The sequence below is a fragment of the Meriones unguiculatus genome, chromosome 5, assembly GCF_030254825.1.
Source record: "Meriones unguiculatus strain TT.TT164.6M chromosome 5, Bangor_MerUng_6.1, whole genome shotgun sequence".
In the NCBI taxonomy this organism is placed as follows: Eukaryota; Metazoa; Chordata; class Mammalia; order Rodentia; family Muridae; genus Meriones; species Meriones unguiculatus.
The window spans coordinates 117,558,601-117,570,739 of record NC_083353.1 but is presented as its reverse complement, the minus strand read 5'-3'; the positions used below and the strand labels follow the sequence as shown (position 1 = coordinate 117,570,739).

General features: G+C 42.8%; 1 non-coding gene across 1 annotated transcript; it reads left to right on the top strand.

Annotated features, from left to right (window-relative positions):
- Positions 1-1,316: 1,316 nt before the first annotated feature.
- LOC132654474 (U6 spliceosomal RNA) lies at positions 1,317-1,424 on the top strand. Its single transcript, XR_009592115.1, has one exon. It is a non-coding gene; the product is annotated as a U6 spliceosomal RNA (small nuclear RNA).
- The last annotated feature ends 10,715 nt before the right edge of the window (positions 1,425-12,139 follow it).

The window sequence follows — 12,139 nt, the reverse complement described above, 5'->3', positions numbered from 1 at the left end:
CAGATTTCTCTCTCTGCTTGCTGCTTGCAGTTCAAGATATGAGCTCTCAGCTTCCGCACCAACCTCCATACCTGCCTGCTATCATGCTCTCCTCCTCCATGATGGTGAAGGTCTCCTAACCCACTGGAACTGTAAACCCAAACATGCCTGTCTTTTTCTATAAGCTGCCTTGGTCACTGAGGCTGAAAAATCAGCTGAGATTAACAAGATAACTGAACTACTAAAGTGAATCCTTTGCTTTGCTGGGATACTCAATGCTGTCAGCTGGAGGTGAGAAATTGGCAGTGATTAAGAAGAAACTAGCATTGTTGTCTGGGAAGTGTCTCTTTAGAGCATAGAAAAGCTGTGTTCCAGAGGTGGCCAAGGTTGTATCTCCTGCTGGAAGCTGTGTTTGGTAGCATAAGAATCACCCAGGTGGTACTGGTTTTGAAGGCATGAAGGGGTCATGGAGAGCAGCTGAGGCTTAGCACCGTGAGAGGCCAGGAAAGGTGAGGCCCCAGTGCCAGTTGAAGGCCCTGGATTGAAGGAATCATGCAGAGAAGTTGAGGCTTCATGCCATTAAGAGAGCCTATGACAGGCTATTGGTGAAAGTGCAGCCCAGTTGCGGGAGATGACCCCAGTGTTTTGGAGATGCCAGTGCCACGGGATGACTGCTAAGGACAGCTACAGGTGTGGAATGGAGTTGGCCTGAGCCTAGGAGACAAGCTGTGTGTGTGCTGCAGAGGGCAGAGTCAAAGAAGGGACCCGAGCCCTTTGGAGGAGCTGAAAGATTACAAGTATGTCACAGACATTCAACAATGTGTTAAGTGTGTTATTGACACTGTTAGGTGGTTTTGTAATGAATTGATTGTGACTTTGCCCTAGTTCTTCTCTCTTGAAGTAAGAAAGTATTTAACTTAATTTTGATTTTCTAGGACCTCACAGTTAAGAGACTTTGAATTTTAAAAGGATTTGGATTTTAAAAGAGATTGGGTATTTTAAAGAGACTGAACGTCTAATGTGTTTGGTTTTGTAAAAAACGTGGGACTTCTAGAGCTATTTATATTTTTTAATGTAAGAACTTGGGAATGAACAAGAAAAGAAAAGTTGTAGCTTAAGGAATATGTTTTTATGTGTCAGGTTGGCAAGGGGCCAATTGTGCTGGACTTTTTTTTTTCCCAATTTGACATAGGCTAACATCATCTGTGAGAAGGGAAATAGGGACACAGGCCTGTAAGGCATTATCTTAATTAGTGATTGATGGGGAAGAGCTCATTCCACTGAGATGGTGCCACCCCTGGGCTGGTGGTCCTGGGTTCTATAAGAAAGCAGGCTGAGTGCTCGCTTCGGCAGCACATATACTAAAAATTGGAACGATACAGAGAAGATTAGCATGGCCCCTGCGCAAGGATGACACGCAAATTCGTGAAGCGTTCCATATTTTTAATAAAAAATAAAAAAAAGAAAACTACTGCAGAGTAGTCTCTATATTTATAAATATAGAGAGTCTAAATTTTCTACTATTTTACTTAAAAGATAGGAAAACCAAATTTATGGCTCATTTGAAATAAAATAAATATTTATCATAGAAAAAAAAAAAAGAAAGCAGGCTGAGCAAGCCATGTGGTACAAACCAGTAAGCAGCACCCTTCAATGGCCTCTGCATCAGCTCCTATCTCCTGCCCTGACTCTCTTTAATGGTGAACTGTGATGTGGAAGTATCAGCAAAACAAACCCTTTCCTTCCCTTTGGTCATGGTGGTTCAGCCCAGCAATGGTAACCCTAACTAAGAGAGTCACGGTGTCTGAGCACAGCAAGAACAGTAATAAAGAGGGACATATGATGTATTTTTTTCTAACTACTCATCACCTGGTTAGCACCTAACTAGGCAAACTCAGAGCCAGTTATATGTTTTCTTAACACAGGACTAAAATAGCCCAAATGGATAAAAAAAGCAAAGACCTTCAAAATGTTTAGTTATTATAATCAGAGCAAACAAATCAGTAACAACTGATTCAAGATCATTTCAAATGTGACCAACAAAATTACCTAAACTACAAAGTTGTAATGGCATAAGAAACTACAAACACGGCTGTCCTCTGCTGCTCATGTCCGTTAAGTTTTGCTTCATGACTGTCCTCTCAGCGCCCAGTGGCTTTGTTCATAAGATGAGATTAGCTGCGTGTTTTTGCTGGTCAAGTCTCAGCAGACCCACAGACCTGTGGAACTTTGCCTGGTTGTCAGAGATCTGCCTGGCATTGGCTGAGCTCCTCCACATGTGGGGTGTGAGCTCAGGGACCATGTGGCCGACACACTCATGCGTCTCCAGTTTGAAGTCGTGTTGTTTATTTGGTCACTGGATGGATGTTGACTGGAACTCACTCCCTACCTGACATTCTCTTAGGTAAATCAAGTCAAAGACCACCCTAGGATCAAGGGTGGTGAAGCTGCAGCCTTGTCTTTAGGGAAGTCACTTTACAATCAGCATGGGTCAGCTCGAGCATCCTCAGCAAAGTCCTCTCTCCCTGGGCAACTGTCCACTGCCACTAACTCCTCGATAAAGGGTGTGAATCATCTAGGCCTGCTGTGCTGAGGATTGGGGAGCCTCATGTAAAGATCCACGGCCGCTGGAGCCCCCGAGTGTGACAGCCCTGTCACATCTGGAAGACAGCCCTTCGAAGCACTCCTCCCCACCTGCTGCCTCTTAGATTCATTCTAGCTCCTTACCCACAGTGTGCTCTGAGCCTCCGGAGTGGGGATTAATACAGGTGTCCACTTTAGGGCTGATTCTCAGTCTCCTGTCCCAGCACTTTGGTCACTTTGCATCTCTCTGTTGACTGTCCAGTGCACAAAGAAGCTTCTGTGACCGAGACTGAGGGCAGCCCAGGTCTACACATGTAAACATACATGTTCATGGGGAAATCTCATGGCCACTCAGAAACACAAAAATAGCAGGTTTGTACAGGATGAAGACAGAAGGTCCAGGTGTCTTCTAAGTTTCTGAATGCTGAATTCACAGCTGCAACTTTGAAAGAGCCTCGTCAGGCAGTGGGCTCCGGGAAGCATCCCTGAACAAGGAGATTGCAGCGCAGTACCCAGGGTAATTTTCCTCAGGAGCCAGTTGATTTCCGTCTCTGATAAGAAGCACGTAACATTTCAACCCTGCCATTTCAACACCTGCCCTGTCTTTGTGGTCTCTTCATTTTTAATCTGTTATTTTACTCTGCCTCCACCTCTGCTTTGGGGACAACTTCTGTTCTGCAAATAGAGATACTGCAAAAAAAATTTTCATAGCATCTATAATTGCGTATATGTCTAAAAAAATTTTTTGAGACAGTGTTTCTTTGTGTAGCCCTGTCTCTCCTGAAACTTGCTCTGTAGAGCAGGATGGCCTCAAATTCACCGTTTTCTACCTGTCTTTGCCTCCCAAGTGCTGGGAATAGAGGTATGCACAACCACTACCCAGCTTAAATGTTACATCTTATTTATTAATGTGTGCGTGTGTGTGCGTGTGTGTAACTAAAAGGGAAATGGTGGTTCTTCCAACCAGAAGAAAAGCCTCAAATCTTTAAAACCCGTTTTCTCATTTTGCCTCTCAAACCACAAATTTAATCCACAGGCGAGCTGGGACTTGAACTTGGGTCTCTCTCAGTCTGCCAGTTGTTTCTTAGACTTCCAGCCATTTGTATGGAAACCACTCATGTGTGAACTTTCTCAGGGTTCCCTGCCTTCTGAGGAACCTTTGCTCATTGGAGAGGACAGGAGAGCCACAAGGAGAGCAACAGAACCAAAATATCTGGGTCTTTTCTGAGACTGATACTCCAACCAAGGACCATTCATGGATATAACCTAGAACCCCTGCTCAGATGTAGCCCATGGCAGCTCAGTATCCAAGTGGGTCCTAGTAAGGGGAACAGGCATTGTCTCTGACATGAATTCAGTGGCTAGCTCTTTGACCGCCTGCTCTGGTTGTTGGAGCAGCCTTGCCAGGCCACAGATGAGGACAATGCAGCCAGCTCTGATGAGACCTGATAACCTAGGGTCAGATGGAAGGGGAAGAGGACCTCCCCAATCCATGGACTTGGAGAGGGTCATTGGAGGAGATGAGAGAGGGAACGTGGGATTAGGAGGAGAGGAGGGAGAGGACTACAGCTGGAATACAAAGTGAATAACCTGTAATTAATAAACAAATAAAAATTAAAAAAAAAGAAAGAAAACATCTGTTTCTGGATGCTGTTTGAGTCTATCGCCGTCTTGTGTCCATAACATACAGCTGCAACGGTAAAAGTATCCAGAATACTAGTCACTGGTTGGCCCTTCCTTCAATCTCTGCTCCATCTCTATCCCTGCACATTTTGTAGGCAGGGTGAATTTTGGGTCGATGGCTTTGTGGGCAGATTAGTGTTTCACTCTTTCTACTGTAAATCCTGCCTGTCTAGGAGGTGGCCACTTCAGTCTCCATGTCCCCTGCTGCTAGGAGTCCCAGCTAGAGTCACCCCCATATCCTCCCAGGAGCCTACCCTGTCACAGGTCTCCAGCTTGTCCCTTTCTCCTGTTTCCTGTCTCTCTCCTACCTCCCTAACCTCTGACCCCCACTCTGCCCAGCCTCACTATCATCCCCACACATCTCCTCCCCCAGCTCCCTCACTCCCTCCACTTCCCAAGTCTATTCTATTTCCTCTTCTGAGTGGAATTCAAGCATGCTCCCTTAGACCCCACCAACCCTACATCGACAGAAGGCTAATACCCAAAATCTATAAAGAACTCAAGAAAGTAAACATCAACAGACAAAATAAACCAATTAAAAAATGGGGTACAGAGCTAAATCGAGAATTCTCAGCAGAGGAACCTCGAATGGCTTGAGAAGCACTTAAACATTAAACATCCTTACCCATCAGGGATATGCAAATCAAAAAGACTCCACCTTACATCCATCAGAATGTCTAAGATCAAAAATTCAAGTGACAGCACCTGCTAGCGAGGATGTGAAGAAAAGGGAACATTCCTCCATTGCTGGTAGGAGTGCAAACTTGTACAAGCACATTGGAAATCAATCTAGCATTTCTCAGAAAACTAGGAATAGTTCTATCTCAACACCCAGCTGTACCACTCCTGGACATATACCCAAAAGATGCTCCATCATACCACAAGGACGCTTTCAGGCAAACAGATGGAACTCGATACTTTCCTGATAAAGGTTAAACACGAGGAGCCTTTCTCGAGCACATTCAAGTACTTGGTAGGCCACAGTAGTAGGTGGTAATGTGTGAAGAGAGAAAAGGCACAAAAACCTTTTAATATAGTTGTGGGGCCATTACTTCACACCCAAAGTATAACATCTAAAATCCTAGAAGTGGAACCTTTTGTTAAAAAAGCCATGTGGAAATCTACTATCTTATGAGCTCCTTAGAAATATACTTTAAAAAAGAGCTTGGAGTGGAGGTGCCCTGCTTCGGTGCATAATGCTGCTCCCGCCATCATGGGTTTTAAAATCAAAACCCCAATGCCATGGACAAGATATCACCCTGTGGATTGTTGGCCAGAGAAGCCTAAGAGGCTCCTCAAATAATGTAAGCTACTGTCGTTTCTCCTGGTTGACCCCCAGAGTTAGATGGTAAGACCTTATCGCTGAAGCTGCTACATACCCTGGTTACAGGGTACAGAGACATCAACCTGGGACAAAGCCAGAAGCTCCTTCCCTTCTGGCGACCAGACACTGTGGCAGAAGGTGCTGTTGAATATCTTAAAGAGTATTTTTATTTTATGAATAATGTGAATAAAGAAACATTTTTAATAATTAGCTCATTAACACGCCACCACATTCATTCAACATCACCATCAAGAACAAAGGATTCATTCCAGTCTCCTGACCATTCTTCCTGGGTTCAATTATCAGCCTCCATGTATCAGCTCACAACCATCTGTGTGATGGTAATTCTTGGTTGTCAACTTGACCTCTTCTGGAATGAATTATGATCCAGAAATGGAGGACACACCCAAGAAACATTTTAAGTGGGTGAATCTGCTTGTAGTCCTCTTTCTATGATTAAGCAAAGACTCATTCTTTAAATGAACCTAGAGAACCCTAATTCAATAGGGAACTCCCATCCTCAGGGGATCTGATGCCCTCTTCTGGGCTGCAAAGACACTGCATGCATATGGTGCATGGCCATAGAGACAGGGAAGACATTGACACACGTTAAAAAAAAATTAAAATTGATTTAAAGGCTATTTTTACTGAAGAAGCTAAAGTGTTTATTTAAACAAGAAATTTTGTTCATAACTAGTAGTTATGGTCATTTCTTTCATAATACTATAATAAGTAGCCACTCGTGTAAAACTACACACTGAGCAATTGTTCTATGCTTAGAAACAGAAAACAGAAAAAAAAAAAAAAACAACACAGGTTTTGTTTTCTGCTATTTACCTAGAAAAGACAAACAATAAATTAGTGATGTCGAAGCAATGTGGTTGAAAAATTGTAAGTGGTCCCAAAAAGAACAAAAAACACGGATGAGGGAAGAACTCTCCCATTTGGGCATTTTGTTTAACAATGTTGTCTTATGCCTTTCCTCAAACGTACAAGGGATCAAAGCATTTTATAGAGAGACCTTAGTGGGGGCAAAATCTCTTGGTAACAAAGTCCTTTATATTTGAAGAAGTGTTTGAGGAAGCCCACTGCGTCTGAAATAGAGAACACATTTTCAAATATCTGCTTTTGTTTCAGGAGTTGTTGAGTTTTGTGATCGTGAAACATGGAAATTGTGCATTACTTTAAAGCCGTGTGAATGGAGCCCAGGTAAGGAGGAACACCAGCTCTTCATGACCTATGTGAGGCCGCCTTCTGCTTGTTCTAAAGTGGAACTTCCGTAAATGCCGCAGGCCTCACACAGAGTCAACAATTCTTGCCCTGCCCCACTCAGGTCAGAACTGAGGTTGGAAGTGCCATTTAAGTACTGACGCAAACAGCCCAGCACATTGTAAGTCAGAGGAGTATAAATAAGATTCCAATTAATCTTTTTAAAAATGTTTTGTTGTTGTGGTTATTAATTTTTTATTTCTCTTTGTTTTCAGTTGTTATTATCATTTATTACCATTTATTCAATCTGTGTTATTATTTTTAGACAGGTCCTCTTTATGTAACCTGGTTGCCCTGGAACTCACCATGTAAACCAGACTGGCATCAAAGTCAGGGAGATCCTCCTGCTTCTGAACCCCAAGTGCTGGGATTAAAGGAGTACACCACCACACTTGACTTGCTTATTTTTATTTTATGCATGGGTGTTTGCCTGCAGGTCTCAGAGACCAGAAGAGGGTGTCCAGTCTCCTGGAACTGGAGCTACAGGCAGTTTGGAACTGAGAATTGAACTCTAGTCCTCTGGCAGAGCAGCCAGTACTCTTAACCACTGAGCCATCTCTCCAGCCCCAGATTCCACTTAATCTTAAGGACAAGCATCTTCTGATCCCCCTTATAGGAAACATGCAAACAAGTGAATCTCATGGAAAATAAAGGAGAACAGAAGTTAGGGGAGTATAAAGTTTCAATTGTACAGGATGAGTTCCAGAAATCTACTATGCAACAGAGTGCTTATTAAAGGTATGAAATTCTGCTCTTAAGACTTGCTAAAATGGCAGATTTCATGTCAAGCATTTGCACCGTAAAAGAAAATATAATTCGAGAAAAAAAATAGGCTCAACCAGAAAACTGATTGGATGAGTTGTCTAGAGTTAAGGAAGACTTGTCCCTCAGCCTACTGCTGTGGTGGGATAGAACCTTGGGCAGTAAAAAGAGTCACACAGATCTGGACCCCCCAAAAGTCTTGTTCTATGAGGCACTCGAGTGTGTACCTACACAGTTTCTTCAAAACTAAAATCACATGTTTTGATTTACATTATTTTTGGTCAGGGCTATCTTTCACAGGTGAATAATCATTTCACCTAAAAATCAAAACCTCTGCCCTATTTACTGTTTCCCCTTGATACATGATGATGGCACCCATGGAGTCTCGCTGCACTTCTTTCTTAATACTTAAAGGTACCACAGGTCAGTGAACAACAGGAAGCTGGACACAGTTCAGAGCCCAAAAGCCTCAACACAGAGGCATCAGCACTTTGTGGACTCTTGAATATTTTCTAATCCCAAGTAAAAACTTCCTTATTTACACTAAAGGAAATGGCCGTTGAAAGATCTGAGTAACACTTAGATTTTACTTATGGGTTATTGTGGGTTTTTTGGGGTTTTTTGTTTTGTTTTGTTCTGTTTTTTTCATCTCTCTACCCTACTCCTCCCAAGCTTTTGAGGCCTAGAAGAAGGGGGTGGGACATGGAGACAACATCTCTGTGCTTGGACTGAACTGAATTAACCAAACTTTGTTGTAATCATTTGCACAGGGACAGATCAATTAGGCAGAGTCCAGGGCACAGCAAAATATTCACGGTCTTCCTCCTTCCTGGAACAATGCAAACCACTGCCTGGCAGCCAGAAGGCTATCGCTTGCTTTCCTAAGTAAACTGAAATTTTCTGTGGCTTGCAATATCACTTAAGCTAGCCATAGACCAGGCTGTATAAACCATAGAGACAGACAGGGCACTGCCCAGTGGCACAAAGACCACCTCCAAGGTTGGCTTATGCCTAAATTCTCTACTGGTTTATCAGTCTCAGTATCGATAGAGTTCTTGCAGCAGGCCAAGCATCGTTCTAAACATTTTGTCATTAATGATTCACTCATTCTTCATTTAAATGCTGCAGCTTTTCTCATTTGACAGACAAGGATGTGGGTTTTTCAAGACATTTCAACTTTCCAATAACACTTAGTTTTGGCCCCCAAATGAACAGCAAGTATGTCTTTACAAATTTCATATTATCACATTATACCATTTTTTCTAGTGAATAAATGCCAACAAATCTTAATTTGCAATCAGTAATGCCCCCTTTTGGGACATTATATAGCTCCGGCTTCTTTCTCCTTTGAGTGTTTGGTTTGTTTGCTTTTAGTTTGAGTTTTGGTATTTGAGACAGGGTTTTTCTGTGTAGTCCCGCCTGTTCTGGAACTCACTCTTATAGACCAGGCTGACCTTGAACTCAGGGGTCCGTCAGCCTATGCTGGGGTTAAAGAAGTGCACCTGGCCTTATTGGAAGTTTTCAGGATGACCACCTCCATTGCTGGCACAGAAGCTGCCTAGCCAACATGGTGAACTAATGAATCCATGGAAAAGGAAATCGGGCAGTCATCTGAGTGGCAGTTGCCTCTCATGAAACATGGAAATGTAATTCCCCAAACAGAAATGGGAAAATTCTATCAGAAACCGTTGCTATTTAAGGTACAGGTATGATATCACGTGCCTGGAAAACTCAAAGTACTTTCAGATGTCTCTGTGCAACATGGCGGTAAGATGTGGAGCTAATCTTCAGAACATCTGCAGACAAGTGGGACCAAAACCAAATGCAATCCCTCTGTCCTTTGTCTCTGTCTCCCAGAGTCCATGTCTTCTGTGCGAGAATGCACGGAGCAGGCAGACTAACTCATGAGCTTGCATGCAGGATAAAAATCTAATCATTCATAGCTTTAAGATCTGTGGAAGGGAGATGCCTGCAGAAGCAAGGCTTTCTGGAAGAAAAAGGTGGAAGTCCTCACAGGAGGCATAGGAAGACTTCCCGGAGATCTGTGATGGGTGCTGTCACCCAAGCAGTAGGTAGACATGCCAGATAGTGGGGACAAAAAGTGTCCCCTGCCTCTCTTTCTCTTCAGTATGGGAGGCACCAGAGTTCATCTCTGCATAGGAGACCTGGGGAGTGATCCTGGGAGCAGGCTGGCTGCCTAGGCAGGGAAGGAGAGCCAGGCAGGAGCACAGTCAAGGGAAGAGGAGGACTTGTAGATGGAGAGATGTCTTGGGGACATTTGAAGACTTATCAGACAAATAAGGAAATTGGTTGACTAAATAAATACATTGTTGATAGCAAAAGTCAAGTTTAAGCTTTTTAATTTTAATTTTTACATTAATTACAGTTTATCCACTTCGCATCACAGGTGTAGCATCATCCCTCATTCCCGCCAATCCCACCCTCTCAAGTTTAATTTTTAATGAAAAATGCATTTGTAAACACGTGAAGTCAGAAGTCTGGAACAATCCTACAGGGTTAGAATTAGCCTTTCAAGTGCGAAGGTAAGTGTGAGCCCCTAAGGTGCTAACAGGTGTGAGCCACCACACTGCAATGGCTTTTCCCCTCCCCCTTCCATTCTTTTTTTGTTTCTTTCTCTTCCTTTCGTCCTTTCCTTTCTTCCTTGCTCTCATTAATCGGTACAAAGCTAAACAGAGAATTCTCTGTAGAGGAATATCGAATGGCAGAGAAACACTTAAAGAAATGCTCAACATCTTTAGCTTTCAGGAAAAAACACCTCAAAATGACCTTGAAGATTTCATCTTACACCCATCAGAATGGCTAAGATCAAAAACTCAAGTGACAACACATGCTGGAGAGGATGTGGAGAAAGGGGAACCCTCCTCCATTGCTGGTAGGGATGTAAACTTGTACAACCACTTTGGAAATCAATCTGGTGCTTTCTCAGACAATTAGGAATAGTGCTTCCTCAAGATCCAGCTATACCACTCCTAGGCTTGTATCTGAAAGATGCTCAAAAAGGACATTTGCTGACCATGTCTCTAGCAGTTTTATTCATAATAGCCAGAACCTGGAAACAAACCAAGGGTCCCTCAATTGAGGAATGGATCCAGAAATTGTGGTACATTTATGCAATGGAATACTACTCAGCAATTAAAAACAAGGAAATCATGAAATTTGCCGACAAATGGTGGGAACTAGAAGAGATCATCCTCAGTGAGGTATCCCAGAAGCAGAAAGACACACATGGTACATACTCACTTATAAGTGGACAATAGGCATATAATATAGGATAAACATACTAAAGTCTGTATACCTAAGGAAGCTAAGCATTAACCTGTTATCTAGTGGCTAGAAATAATGGTATCCCAAACTAGACTTCCAACTATTGTCATCTAAAGAAACTGTAGGCTGAGCTGCAAAGCTGGCTCAGTGGTTAAGAACACTGTTGCCTTTCCGGACGACCCAGATTGGACTCCCAGCACCACATAGCAGTTCATAAAGGTCTGTACCTCCATCCTTTTCTAGTCTCTGAGACACACAGACATACAGCCACCCCCCCTCAACATGTGATTTTTTTTTGAAATTCACAAAGAGAAAGAATGGGTGAGCATGAATAGTGGGGCATGAATGAAAAGTGTCCCTGACTTGGGAAAAACACAGGTGAGTGAGTGATTACGAAATTAATGGATTCCAGTATAAATATCCAGTGTTTTTCTAAAGCAAAATGCATATCTTGTAATGTAAGCATTGATGACAAGATTCTGATAGGAGTTTGAAATGCCCCAAGATGGATCCAAGCTCAGAGGCCCTGTCACGAAGGGAGCCAAGAGTCCTTAGTTGCACAGGGCCCAATTGTTCTGTGCAGAGAGCTGAATCAATGTTTACTATTGACACGGACACAACCATGTCAAGGACTTAATGCCTCAGACCCACGGAAATGGCAAAGCCTTCCCACAGTCCATGTTCTGATGTTGACAGTGCATACAAAAACTGTGGCCCACTGCTCTCTTTTCCAGGACTCTTCCAGCCTGCTCCCTTACAGAGAACCCCTACAAAGACTAGTTAAACCTACTCCTTCTTTTGCAGACCATAAACCCACTTCCTCTGCTCAAATGTACAAAATAAGCATACTGAGTTTCTAGGTTACATATCTGCCAAACGGCATGGCCCACCTGGCCTCAGCCTTTTAGTGTGTGTCAGTCTGTCTGTCTGTCAGCCTGCCTGCCTGTCATCTGTCTATCCATTCTTCATTCCTTTATGACCCCAATCATGTCAATCCCAAAGCTGTGCAAAACAAGACAATAATGCCAACAAGTGCTTCTTGGATCACCAGGAGAAAAGAAATCCATAGTTAATTTAACGTGCAGTTCCAAAGAATGAAAAGAGATGTATAGTGACATAAAGAAAAGCCAAACAAAATAAAATATTGCAACTGGCATAAATATTCAATAAATCATTTCATATAGAAATATTTTGAACTTTTCCACACGTATGCTTCTTTTCCCAAATATTCAAATTCTTAAATTGGTTCTTAAA